We start from the raw sequence: 11,623 nt of genomic DNA on the forward strand, positions 1-11,623 counted from the left end.
ATCTTTCTTTTTTGCAACATACGCATCAGACATAACTCCAAAGTGTCTGAATGCCCCCATAGATCTCTAATAGAAACTCCATCCGGGATGTTAGAGACGAAAAATGACGTCTCTCTTCCTTGCCTCCCTCGACTCTTCACCTCCCTCCACACCCACCCCATATTTTTCCTCCAGTGTTGTTAACCCACTCTTTTGTTTATTTGAATGATTTGTTGGGCGTTAAAAAAAACAAATATTATCATCGCTACATGGCAAGGATTTAAACAAAAAATAAAAAAATCCAGGTGTAGAATTTGAAAAATCCTCGCGTTTGCATGTAACCACCTCACTCACCTGCCTCCTTCAGTCGTTCCATTCATACAACTGCATTTATTCTTTTTCTTCTTTCATCAAGATGATGAAACTTCAATACGTAGTTCGAGTTTGATTTTCATATTTTCATAATCTACTGATATAGCATTCCACACTATGGATCAATCATCGATAGGTACTCTATTACACACACACATACTCATTGTCTCTACCTATCAATCTGTTACTCCAATCGTCTAAGTTAGGGTTTCAAATTTGTATAAGAAATTAGTAGTTCCTTTGTATATGTTGAAATTTGAATATCTTATTATTTGTTTATAAGATGTTCTTGAACATTTTACACTTAATTATGATGTAAATTATGCCTTTAATGGTAACATGAATGTATGAACTTGTTATGAATAATAATGGCTTATTTTTTGGAACTTTCTTGTTGTGTAGAAAACGTTTGAAGAGTTTGCTGATAAACACAATGGCTCGGGTATCGAAAACGAGTCCGTTTCAACCGAAGCCAAACGCTGAAAGTGAAAAGAAAGAAGAAGAGAAAAGCGATTCAAGTAGCAGTACTTCTAGTACCAGTTCAGATCAAAACACACAAGACAAGAAGCAAGAAAAAGCTAAGGGAAAGAAACCAATGCAAGCTAAAACCAGAAAGCGAAAAATGCCACTGTACAAGAGTATTAATAGCGAGAGCCAAAGGAACTGTAACTAAAAGGGGCAGGTTGAGGGGTAAAGTGGAGGCATATACTGCTAGGCTTTGGCGTAAGAATCACCCGAGGGTCGATGTGCATATTTCTTCAGATGATGAACCGAACAATGTTGACCCGAAACCAGAAGGTACACAAGATAATATGCAAGAAAAGATTAAGGGAAAGAGACCAATGCAAACCGTAGGATTAGGCAGGGGAAAACCTATGGCGTGTACTGCTAGACTTTTGGGTGAACATCACCGAAGATTTAACATCGAAAAAGTCAAATATTGATTACCTAGAAGTCAAAGAAGACAAAGAAGAAGAGGTTGTTTACCTGAGTTCAGAAACTGATTCAGATGAAGTTTGTAAAAGAGTTAAGATCAAACGACATAACAATGACGACACAGATAATAATGGACAAGGAACAGGGACATATACAAATCTAACAAGTTTAGGCATACAAGTTGTAGGTAAGTGATGGTATAGAGTTTAAACCATATCAGATTACTTGATTTTTTTTCCTTAAAAGCTGCAAATACAGGACATCTAGACATCGGATTATAAAAGATACACGTGTTCGCTAAAAATTTACTGTGTATTGTTATCTACAACCAACTCTATATCTCCTCCTTCATTGCTTTTTGTAACCTGTCCTATGGGCTTATAGGTATAGTACCAGGCACATATGAAATAATACACAAGATTCACCACTTGTATCCCAGTTACAAGCATGTAGTAGTATTCCAATCTACCTTTATTAATGTTTCTATCTGGCAGCCAATTTCTCCCATTTTTACCTGCACTATACTTGTGGACCAATGTCACCATTAATGTCCCTGCATACTGTCCTAGTGCGATTGCGGTCCAATATAAAGCCATCGCAGTGCTTTTCATACTTTCGGGTGACTGGTCATAAAGAAACTCTAATTTCCCCACTTGATAGAACCCTTGAGCTATACCATGAAGTGAATACTGAGGAACCAACCAAAACACACTTATGGGTATTATGTGAGTCGGTTGGTCGATTAGGTTATGGTCTTGTGCAATGTTTTTTCTTTTGATCTCCACGAACGACCCCACAAATGTTGCACATATGTTTACAGTGAACCCGACACCCATCCGTTGTAAGCATGTGATGCCTGAAGGGTTCTTTGTGTAGCGAGAAGCGAAAGGGACGAATAAACGGTCGTATAGTGTGATGGTGTGATAGTGGCTAGGACATCAAAGATCTCCATGCTAGAAGGAGGTATTTCAAACGAGCTAGTTTTGGTTATGTGACGGTCCATGGTTCGGGCTTGCATGATGGTGAAGCTACTTTGGTGTGATAACGCCATTACAAATAATATTCCTGTTGACACAAACGGTAACAGTCGAATGATGGATTTTAGTTCTTCAACTCTATGCACGGTAGCAATTCGCCATAATTTTGGTGAGTTTTCAAGGAGATGGGCAGTATCAAATATTGGTTATAATGGCAGCCCTATCAAACCACCTTCAAAAACACACTAATTCACATTAATAATGTAACTAATTTAGTTTAACTAAAGTTTTTGACATATGTTCATTAATTACCTGAATTGATTAGTATGAACAAGACGGCCATCCTTAGAAATACCCGCGTCAAGATCTTTATTCTCGTAAAGAAGTTTATCATCTATTGGCACCGAAACACCCCGCTTCTTGATTGCAGCAACAATCACTTGAACAACTCTAACAAACGGGCTTCCTTCGGGTTTTGCTTTCAGATAAAGTGAAGATCCAACTAAAAACACTACGAACGCAACCACCATTGCAATGGTCGGGATCCCGAGACCCCAACCCCAACTTACCCGGTCTTGGATATACACAACTATTGTTAGTGCAGATAAACTTGCTAGTGACAATAAAACGTAGTACCAGTTAAAGAAATTCCACCCTTTTGCTTGTTTTTTTGCATTTGAAATATCAAGCTGGTCAACAGCAAACGCAACAACACACGGCCATGTGCCTCCTAACCCGATTGATGTTAACAGAAGCGAGATATAAAGCACTGATAATTGAGATTGTGATGCTTCTTTGCAGTTGAGTTGGGTGGGACATTGTGGTGGTCTGAATTGTGGCAAGATTGCTGATATGGTTATGATGATCATTCCCTAAAAACCAGACGAATGTTAGTTTAAAATATCATAAGTTAATCCTTTATAAAAAAAGAAAGTTAACGGGTCGTTTTTCAAAGAAAGTGAAAGCTGAAATGGTGTTCTTTGAGAGAAAGTTTACAATTTTCTGTTTGAATTTTGAATGTTTTGTAAGTTTATTAAATGGAAAAAGAGTCGTAAAACCAATTGTTTGAGTGTTGTTTTTTGGCCTGATTTCCATCATATAATACACATGCTAATGCCTCACTAATGTTTATAAGTTAATAGTTAATATGAAGAGAAGCGAACCAGTTCGTAAATGAGTAAAGCGGCGACGATGGTCCAGTAGCGACCAGCAAAAGAGTCGGCAACGAATGCACCGATAATGGGCGTAAGACAAGAAATGCCAGTGAAGTTGGTGAGCGTATTTGATGCCTTCACTAATGGCATGTTAAGTTGCACCGTTAAATATGTTATCAGATTGGAGCGGAATCCAGTTGCAGCAAACCTGTCACATATCTCGTTCGCTGTGAATTTATCAAATCATTAATTAGAGGGCTGTAACCATTTTAGAGCATAAGCTTGTAAAAAATAAATCTTTGTAAAATGGTGAACAAGTTCTGGTAATTACTAATTACAAATAAAAATAAAAATACAATTATAAGAATTACAATGAAAATAAAATAGAATTATACGAAAATTATCAAAATAGATAAGTGGAATAAACTTGTATATATAAAAACAGACAAAGAGATAAAGCTTTAGGCTCAAAATACGCCTAAGTATAAGCTTATAGGTGACAAATTTGTCTAAATGTAATTCAAGCATGTATGAGGTAGTCAGGTATTTAATTAAGCAACATAGGTTTCTAAGTATAAGTGTATCAATCATAAAGGTGTCGAAACTTATTTAAGGTGGTATAGATTAACGTGATTATATTTCATTGAGCTACCAAGTGGTGGCTAAGGGCAAGGGTAGGGTGTGTGGGGGGGTGGGGGGGGGGGGGGGCGTGATCCAGGTGGCTGCCAAGGTGGCTCGCACACACCAATACACCACACAAGTGAATAGGGGCGCGTCCGGACCACGGGGCTTGAACAAGCCTTTGAGCATGAGGTGGATTAAATACTTGGGGGTGGATCAATCAAACCCCACTACACTCTATGGGGCTTGATTCAGGATCATGCCATCGCCTACGTGTAGTGTTTTGATTGGATCACTTGGGGCTCAACCAAACCCCATTACCCTTGGCCTAAGAGGATTATGTACGTCTCTCTCTTATCGATTATGCACCTTTGTAAGGGCTATCAAATAACCTCTTACTTTTATTAGTTATTATCATTAAGATGCTACTATATCTTAAAGGTTACCTTTTAATCATTTATGCTTATGGCTACCTCTTAAGTCTTAACCATTAAGAGGTTATGAGTTTCATTAAAAGATATTAAGAGGCTACAAAATATCCCCTAAGTCTATTTTTTGTATTATTTTTGTAAAAACGTTAGTCTAGTTGTCTATTTAAATAGTTTACAATATTATAAAACATATTGCCTTTAAGTTATATTGCTAGTTATAAAATGAAATATTTACGATACACCATAACTAATATATTCTTAATTTCTTTGTAATATATGAGCAATTAAACCTTCTCTTGAGTTTATAAAACCAAATTAAGTTATAATATATCTTAATCCTAATATATTTATTTAAAGTAAACTGTGGTTTTCATTTATGTGGTTTGCCCAAATCTACGATTTTAGTCCAATAATTTCAAATTTGCGATTTTCGTCTTTGTGGTTTAATCTCACTTGCAATTAAACCCGAACACACTAATGCCGTTAAGTTAGATCGTTAAACCCATCAGTGCACCCCTCACATAAAAGACAGTTTTGTCCTCCCCCCGAATATACCCACCCACTCCCGTGAGGGGCTTGCTAATTAGAGTTGGGGTATATTTAGGGAGAAAAAGACAAAACACCCCCTCACGCGAGGGGCACGTTGATGGGTTTAACGACCAGACTTAACGCACCCCCCCGAATATACTTGGGGGTGGATCAATCAAACCCCACTACACTCTATGGGGCTTGATTCAGGATCATGCCATCGCCTACGTGTAGTGTTTTGATTGGATCACTTGGGGCTCAACCAAACCCCATTACCCTTGGCCTAAGAGGATTATGTACGTCTCTCTCTTATCTATTATGCACCTTTGTAAGGGCTATCAAATAACCTCTTACTTTTATTAGTTATTATCATTAAGATGCTACTATATCTTAAAGGTTACCTTTTAATCATTTATGCTTATGGCTACCTCTTAAGTCTTAACCATTAAGAGGTTATGAGTTTCATTAAAAGATATTAAGAGGCTACAAAATATCCCCTAAGTCTATTTTTTGTATTATTTTTGTAAAAACGTTAGTCTAGTTGTCTATTTAAATAGTTTACAATATTATAAAACATATTGCCTTTAAGTTATATTGCTAGTTATAAAATGAAATATTTACGATACACCATAACTAATATATTCTTAATTTCTTTGTAATATGTGAGCAATTAAACCTTCTCTTGAGTTTATAAAACCAAATTAAGTTATAATATATCTTAATCCTAATATATTTATTTAAAGTAAACTGTGGTTTTCATTTATGTGGTTTGCCCAAATCTACGATTTTAGTCCAATAATTTCAAATTTGCGATTTTCGTCTTTGTGGTTTAATCTCACTTGCAATTAAACCCGAACACACTAATGCCGTTAAGTTAGATCGTTAAACCCATCAGTGCACCCCTCACATAAAAGACAGTTTTGTCCTCCCCCCGAATATACCCACCCACTCCCGTGAGGGGCTTGCTAATTAGAGTTGGGGTATATTTAGGGAGAAAAAGACAAAACACCCCCTCACGCGAGGGGCACGTTGATGGGTTTAACGACCAGACTTAACGAGGTTAGTGGGTTCGGGTTTGATTGCAAGTGAAAAGAAACCACATGGACGAAAATCGCGAATTTGAAACTATTGGATTAAAAACGCAGATTTGATCAAACCACAAGAACGAAAACCGTAGTTCACTCTTATCTAAAACATCACCAAATTTAATCATATTTTTAGTTTATAAAAGTATAAAACAAAAGTAACGGCACCATGCAAAAATATATACGCCTTTATGCACAAGTCCACAACCACCCCAACCCAAGATCAAAAACTATGAACTTGATGAATTTATAAATTCGTTATCATTTGTAGGTTAGAGCATACATGCCGAGAATAAAGGGTAAGGTTTTAATCCCACCAAGCTTCTTTTGCTTTGACATCTCCATGGACTCTTCATCTTTGTTGTTCTCATTATTCACCGGTTCCATCTTAATTGTTCAAGTGTTTGGAATGACAGTAATGGCGGATTTAACTACTATAAGCAATGAGCCAATTATTAGACTTGGTGGGGAATCTGATGTGGACTTTTATTATATATATTTGTACTTAAAACAAAACAAAATAGGTTGGTGTGCATGGGACGGTCACGGTATTGTTAATAATTTAGGATCTTTGATATGTTCAGGTTTCAGCCACACACAAACACAGTTTATATTATGTTTTACTCCAATACCATTTTGTTGAAAACTCGAAATTATATATTTTACCTACTCCGACACTGCTGGTGTGGTCACCTACATGTCATCGCGATGGCTCCAGCTCCATCATCGCCTCCTCAGACACCACTTGGTGTCTTCATTGCAGCCAACATCACTCGGCCGCCAATACTGATCAAGTGATCAGTGGCGAAGCTTGGACGAGAATACCGGGGGTGCGGGACTCAAAATGTATAAAAAATTTAAAAAACAGGAGACTAGGGTCCAAATTTTCGGTTGAAAACGAGTATGTTTACACTACATATAAAATTTTTCGGGCGTCAAACGGTATTTTTTTATCTAAATAGTACCGATAAGTCACTACTAGTCACCATAAATATAAATAATACTGTGAGTGTACTCACTGCTTTCTTTATATATATACTAGGTTATTAACCCGTGGGCGTCACGGGTGGAAACATATAAATTTTGTAATATGAAACAGTAATATGAAAGTGGAAAACATAATTTCATACATACATGTGGAGACGATAAGAGAATATACAATTGTTAATAACGTCGGTAACAAAATAAAAACTTTATTAAACATAACTTTCAAACGAAAAAAAACTATATTTTACAATCATTCGATAGATTAAAAATAACAATTTCATATATTACTAAATAGTTCCTTATAAACGACATTTGTAGTTTAATTTGTCACTTTTCCTTCCTTGTCTAATATAAGCATTTTAACACCGTCTCTACTCTTTACTCGTGATAAAGCAACATCTAGTTGACCATGTGTAAACACCGGTGCTCGTAGTTATATGCCAACTCTTGCTAGTGATTGGCCTTGACTTTTGTTACTGGTCATTGCAAAACAAACCGCAACAGGAAACTGTCTTCATTTTAATTTGAATGACAGTTTTTTATCTGAAGGAGTTAGACCACTACGAGTTATATAAGTGCGAAACCCAATATTAGTACCTGAAATTACCTTAACTTCGATAAAATGCGGTCCCATTGCATAAATCGTTCTTCTGATCAATATTCCTTAGTAACATTATTGGCACACCAACTTTTAGAACCAATCTATGATTAGGCATACTAGATATCTTTAAGCCATTTAGAAAATTCGGTGAGTGTAATTGTGACATTCGTCAATTTCGGGTCTCGTTTGTATTCGTTTATCATGTAAACCGACCCATTTTGTAAACCAAAGCTTATGATATAATCAAAATGATGGATTTTATGTTACAATATTGTTTTACACTTGTTGGTTCTTGAAAACATTCTTTTTGGTCCTTAAAACTCCTTAAAATGACTTAAACCAAACTTTGGGGACTATTATTGCCATTTACCAAAAACTTGTTTGACTATTTCAACCATCACATGCATCTTTACCCTATTTGTATGAACCATACTCTTACCATTATAAAAGCAAGGCTCCATACACCATTTTGGTTGTTCATCTTCTCCAAAATCTCTCTCAAATCCAAGTATTCATCTTCAACATTTTGTTATTTTGATTTCTTAAGGTCAACTAACTACAGTCTTTCATTTTAACTTGTTCATCTAATATTACTAACACTTGAATATGGTGGTACAACATATATATAATACACATCCCTTGTTTCCTTTATTTGTTACTTCACTGACTCCGGTTGGTTAAGTTTCGAATGTCATAAGGCAAGGCTTCATGGAGGACTTCGTGTTCTTGATATATATATATATATATATACACACACATAACTTATTATACATATCATTTATTACTAACTTCTAACCCTTTTAGTTTGTTCAACTTATTTACAAGTTTCATGGTGTGGGTTTGTATAAGACTAACCTCGGTTTAACCGAAACTAGTCCAAACCGGAAACCGAACTTTTTGTTTACTAGTTTTGTTAAAATAGTTGTTTAAACATGTTTATTGCTAGATTTGAGTTTCAAAAATCATTTTTACAAGTTCTTTGATATTAAGCATATGGAATCCATCCATGAAATCGTTGGGAGATGGAAACCAAACTAAACCGAAACTTTTGCTTAAAAGACTTGTAGTTAACTTTTTAGTTGTAAAATTTAAGTTTTCTTCATTTATAAACCAATATACAAGTTCTATAATATTTGAGAATGTAGAAACCATCTATGAACTATTTGTGAGATGGAGACCGAACCAAACCGAACTATACCGACTTTTACTCGCTTAAGACACACAAGTGTGTTTTTAGCTATCAAGACTTGTATATTTCTTTAAAAATAGTTTACAAACTGATTTTAGTTATTTTCTTAAGTACTTGGAATTGTTGGATCCAACTTGATCTCATCACATAGTTTAGACCGACAAAACCGAACACTCGCTTAACGTGCGTTGTTAGTTCTAAACAATAGATCTACATACTTGGTTAAGTGTTAGTATATTTTAATGAGTTATCTCATAACAATTAATATGTTGGAAAGTTGACTTTGGGTTTGACCATTTGTCAATACCCGAATCGACAACCCGAACTGTAAGGCCCCGAACCCGGTGACCCTACTTTAGCGTCGGATTTACTCATAAACACAGTTCTTCAAATCAGAGTTTATTAAAACTTTTCGCGGAATATAAAACATCAATCATTTGTTACAAAACATTAAATCTTTTCTTTGATACCATAACACAAAACTTTATATTTAAAACATCTTTACTTCTTTCTTCATATGCCAGCCGTTCAATCCATGCCGTGTGTCATCCTCATGCTAACTCTATAATCAGCTCACCTGCGTGCATACTAAAAGTCAGCTACGCTGAGTGAGTTCTAGTTAATCGAACGCCATACAATACATACACATACATACATATCTGTAGATACATATCCATACTTCACTAGTTACCCTTCTGTTCTACATATATACTTGCTACCATACATACATACATATCTACAATCACTAACCTCAGTCTACCGAGAGTACGTTCATAGTTCACCGTCTATACCTGTACTCAAGGTCGTGAACACGTACAAGGTTCGCAGTCCTTACCTATGTTCACAATTTATGGTACGTACAAGGATCGCGGTCCTTCCCTATACCATAGTACATCCACAACACGTACAAGGTTCGCAGTCCTTCCCTATGTTGCAACCTAATTCATAGCACGTACGAGGTTCGCAGTCCTCCCCTATGCTACAAAATCAGCACGTATAAGGTTCACAGTCCTTTCCTATGCTGAAATACATCCACAACACGCACAAGGTTCGCAGTCCTTCCCTATGTTGCAACCTAATTCATAGCACGTACGAGGTTCGCAGTCCTCCCCTATGCTACAAAATCAGCACGTATAAGGTTCACAGTCCTTTCCTATGCTGAAATACATCCACAACACGTACAAGGTTCGCAGTCCTTCCCTATGTTGCAACCTAATTCATAGCACGTACGAGGTTCGCAGTCCTCCCCTATGCTACAAATACAGCACGTATAAGGTTCACAGTCCTTTCCTATGCTGACGCCTATCTACATTACGTATAAGGTTCGCAGTCCTTATCTACGTTTACATATATCATCTACTTCACGTATAAGGCTCGCAGTCCTTAACTACGCCATCACCAGCCGAGTCTAGGTCCGACAGAAGCTAGAGGGATTTGCCATCCTAACTTACCATGTGGAACGTAGAACTCACATGCCATTCGCATACCTAAATACACATACTTACATTATAACATAAGAACACTCTAGGCATTCTTTACCTCATTCATTTAACAACCATACTCCTTGTCGTTACGTGCAATATCCGAAGATCGTTCACGCCCCGACAAGTATTCATTTGAAATATTCATACATCTTCGATATATAATATTCGTACCTTTATTTTTAACCTGACAGTACGCGCAATATCCGAAGATCGTTCGCGTACCGACAAACAATCATTCATATCTATCACACATATCACATATGACATACACTTATCACTTAGGATAAATGTATTAACAACACATCGAGTATGCACACAGCCCCGAAAACATAACAAGGAATGGGGCTAGAAATTCATCTGAACACGGTTACGTTCACCGTTAATCGTAATTCCTTTCTTCAGTTGTGCACGGCTGACTGTATAACAAGTATACGTATCAATTAACTATCACTTCTCATAATGTATTTCTATCTTTATATGACCCACAACGAACAGGGGTCCGGGGGCAGCGCCCCTGGCAGCGGGGTCTAGGGGCGGCAGCCCCTAGCAGGGTCCAAGGGGCAGAGCCCCTGGCTGGGGTCGAGCTGCCAGGTCAGCTTGGAAAAATTTTATTTCCATTAACTTTCTTAACACATTTTTCATTAGATTTTTAATTTATTTTCTAAACGAACTTGGCTTTAGGCGAAGTTAAACCTCAGGCGAACTTAGCTTTAGGCGAAGTTAAACCTCAGGCGAACTTAGCTTTAGGCGAAGTTAAACCTCAGGCGAACTTGTAATCAGGCGAACTTAAACCTCAGGCGAACTTGTCATCAGGCGAACTTAAACCTCATGCGAACTTGTCATCAGGCGAACTTAGCTTGCAGGCGAAGTTCATCAGGCGAACTTAGCTTGCAGGCGAAGTTCATCGCTTGAAGGCGAAGTTGCCCAGATGAAGGCGAAGTTGCCCAGACAGCCGCTGTTCGGCTTCTTTCCAGCATTTCGAGCGATTTTAACACCCTTGCTATGGTTCAATATCACCCACCACGCTTCCCGACCATTTTCGGTCACTTAAACACTAAAAAGCTTGGATCTTTAAACTTCAAAGATCAAGAATCATACCTTTTTGGGCTTGTTTGGATCTCCTTTAACTTGTTAACGCAACTAATCGCCCCCTCTCACTCTCGGATCAGTCCGATTCTTCCCTTGGCTCGGCCCGGTTCCGGCGAAGTTAGTGTATGTGTGTGTGGAGTGTGCTTGGATAAAGATAGAACGAAGATATTTTGGGGTGTTAGGGTATTTA

The 11,623-nt window shown here is 37.3% G+C and overlaps 1 pseudogene across 1 annotated transcript; it reads right to left on the bottom strand.

Annotated features, from left to right (window-relative positions):
• Positions 1-686: 686 nt before the first annotated feature.
• On the bottom strand, positions 687-6,470 carry LOC143629739 (protein NRT1/ PTR FAMILY 3.1-like; annotated as a pseudogene). Its single transcript, XR_013153022.1, has 4 exons — positions 6,367-6,470; positions 3,428-3,626; positions 2,577-3,136; positions 687-2,496 (listed from the first exon to the last, which is right to left on the bottom strand). The product of XR_013153022.1 is annotated as a protein NRT1/ PTR FAMILY 3.1-like (transcript).
• Between the last annotated feature and the right edge of the window lie 5,153 nt (positions 6,471-11,623).

The sequence above is a fragment of the Bidens hawaiensis genome, unplaced genomic scaffold, assembly GCF_021521415.1.
Source record: "Bidens hawaiensis isolate Kalapana, Puna unplaced genomic scaffold, B.hawaiensis_p1.1 tig00005453_1, whole genome shotgun sequence".
Classification (NCBI taxonomy): domain Eukaryota; kingdom Viridiplantae; phylum Streptophyta; class Magnoliopsida; order Asterales; family Asteraceae; genus Bidens; species Bidens hawaiensis.